This window comes from Ovis canadensis, chromosome 3 (genome assembly GCF_042477335.2).
Source record: "Ovis canadensis isolate MfBH-ARS-UI-01 breed Bighorn chromosome 3, ARS-UI_OviCan_v2, whole genome shotgun sequence".
Taxonomy (NCBI): Eukaryota; Metazoa; Chordata; class Mammalia; order Artiodactyla; family Bovidae; genus Ovis; species Ovis canadensis.
Genome location: NC_091247.1, coordinates 49,552,454 through 49,555,491, shown reverse-complemented (window position 1 = coordinate 49,555,491; position 3,038 = coordinate 49,552,454). Strand labels below are relative to the sequence as shown.

The 3,038-nt window shown below is 37.2% G+C and overlaps 1 non-coding gene across 1 annotated transcript; it reads left to right on the top strand.

Annotated features, from left to right (window-relative positions):
- Positions 1-816: 816 nt before the first annotated feature.
- LOC138438523 (U1 spliceosomal RNA) lies at positions 817-979 on the top strand. The gene has a single exon (XR_011256445.1). It is a non-coding gene; the product is annotated as a U1 spliceosomal RNA (small nuclear RNA).
- Positions 980-3,038: the final 2,059 nt, after the last annotated feature.

Here is a 3,038-nt window from a genome sequence, read left to right as displayed (position 1 = left end):
CTGACAAAACGATTAGCCTTTTCCCCATTTCATTTTATACTCCAAGGTCTAACTTGCCTATTATTCTGGGTATCTCTTGAATTCCTACATTTGAATTCCAGTCTCATATAATGAAAAGGACATCTTTTTTTTTGGTGTTGTAGGTCTTCATAGAATCAGTCAACTTCATCTTTTTCAGAATCAGTGGCTGGGGCATAGACTTGGATTACTGTGATGTTGAATGATTTGTCTTGGAAATGAACCGAGATCATTTTTGAGGTTGCACTCAAGTACCACGTTATGGACTCTTGTTGACTATGAGGGCTGCTGCAATTCTTCAAAGGGAGTCTTGCCCTTTTGTAGTAGTGGATATAATGGTCAACGGTTTGTAAAGCTTCCTTGGCCAATCATTTTCCTTTTTGCATTTCTTCTCCTTTGTGAACTAAAATGAACTAAAATTTATTTTTCTTGGTGAATTAAAATGGACATAAATGGGCCAATTTAATTCAGATGACCATCTTTGGAAAAGATCATAATACTGAGAAAGATTGAAGGCACAAGAAGAGGGAAACAGAGGATAAGATGGTTAGATAGCATGATCTACTCACTAGACATGAATTTTAGGAAACTCTGGGGGACAGTGGAGGACAGAGAAGGCTGGCATGCTGCAGTCCATGGGACCTCAAAGAGTCAGACATGACTTAGTGCCAAGAAACAAGAACAATAATGAGGCTGGGGTAGAACTCATGTCAGGAGTAGAAGTGTCAGTCTGGCCTTTTCCCCTCCATACTCTATTACTTGTAGGATCAATACCCTTTTCAGTCAATATTTACTTTGATACTTGCTGGCAGGGGAGATACCATCATCAAGAAGGTGGTGTTCTCTTGGTGAGGCTTATCCCTTGCACTACAGAATTGCTAACCTCTGAAATTTTAACAAAGGTGGTAAACAAAACTGCATTTCTTCTGTTAGCAGGAGACTGTGTTTGCACTTTCACCTAGTGATGGGGAAAATTTGAAAGCCATCCTTCAATTTTGGATCATGGTCTTAAAAAATAGTTGACACGATATGTAAATTCTTTTGATCATGTATGCATTCCTCTATCAGTCTCATTATTAAACCCCTTTATTGGCAAGAGACTTCCACTCAGGACACCTTTTCCTTGTGTTCCTTCGCTAATTGGAGTTCTCCTGATTCTTGTGGTCAGCAGGGTCACAATCCTTGGTCGAATATTAAGGTCTTCATTTTCCAAAGAAAATGTTTACTTTTTAACCATGAAGTAAATATAAAATTTAAAATTATCTTTAGAAACTTCAGAGGTTTATCCTGCACACTTCCTCTAGTGAGTACACATACTCTATTTCTGGAAAAATGATTTAGAATGTGAGTAGTCCAGGTAGGAAAAGTAATCTAAAATGCTGCCTACTTGGCAGTAGAAAGAAGATACTTATATGTGTGGTGGAAATAATTGAGAATACGATGGAGATCTAGACTTATTAAATACAACTTCAACAATATTTGTGAGGATTGATAAATATAGCTAGCTCTTAGAGTGTTTACTCTCTGGCAGACAATCTCTATACGTATCTATTAATTTACTTAAGCCTCATATTTAAGGTGCATGTAATTTATTTGGGCCTCCCATGTGACTTTAGTGATAATGAATCCGCCTGCCAATGCAGGAAACACAAGAGATGCAGGTTTGACCCCTGAGTGAGGAAGATTCCCTGGGGAAAGGAATGGCTACCCACTCCAGTATTCTTGCCCAGAAGAATCCATGCCCACAGGAGCGTGGCAGGGTACAGTCCATAGGGTCACAAAGAGTCAAGCACAGCTGAGCAACTGAACACAAACACACACACACATATCTAACTCATTTAACTGTCCATACAACTAAAGTGGGGAGGAATACTACAGATGAGATATCATCTCTGGACAGAATATTGAAAAAATGACTTGAATCTGTGGCCTGGGTTCAGAGTTCCTCTGGGTAACATCACATTTGGCTGCATGGCAACCCACTCCAGTACTCTTGCCTGGAAACTCCCATGGAGGGAGGAGCCTGGTAGGCTGCAGTCCATGGGGTTGCGAAGAGTGAAACACGACTGAGTGACTTCACTTTCACTTTTCACTTTCATGCATTGGAGAAGGAAATGGCAACCCACTCCAGCGTTCTTGCCTGGAGAATCCCAAGGACCGGAGGAGCCTGGTAGGCTGCCGTCTACCGGGTTGCACAGAGTCGGACACGACTGAAGCGACTTAGCAGCAGTAGCAGCAGCAGAACATTCATGGAGTGATAGAAAGCAATCAGAGTGAATTAAACTAAATTTGAACAGTTTTTTCCCTACTTGAAGAAGTGAAAAAAAAACTGATAAAAATATTCTAAAAGACAATAAAAAGTTTAATGACTATTTATGAAAGAGAAGTCAATGACTGGGGAATGGAAGGAGTGAGAATTTAATTCATTTATTACCTTCTGTGGAGTTTGATATGTTAAACTGAATATCTACATTTCTTGAATTATAAGAAAATAAATGTTGGAGAGAAAAAATACAATTAGCCTTTAATGAAACATTTCCTATAAATCCCTTCTTATTTAGCATAGTTTTGGAGGTGCTAAGTAGAAAAATAACCCATTCAAGCAACAAAAGTAACTATGTTTAGGAAAATACTTCTTATTTTTTATTTATATAGCTTATGTTGAAGCCCTAAAACAGGCATGAAAAATTAGAATTGATAGTTTACTGACATAACAAAATAAAAATAATTTATTTTTCTCTAAATAACTATCTTCCTTCTATGTCCATAATAATTACTTACAAATTATGAAGGAAAATTATCATTCACAATAGACAAAAAAGTCAAAGGGGAGAACAATTATGAATATATTCAGTAAATTTGTGTAAATATTTGATAAATTGAAGAAAGCTTGACTCAGCTAGGGTCATAAAACAAACTGAAAATATGGAGAACCAGATATGTAGAGCTTTTTTTGTTTGTTTTCCTTTCATTTTTTAAAAATATAATTGAGATAGAGTAGTGTATAAGTTTAAGATTTG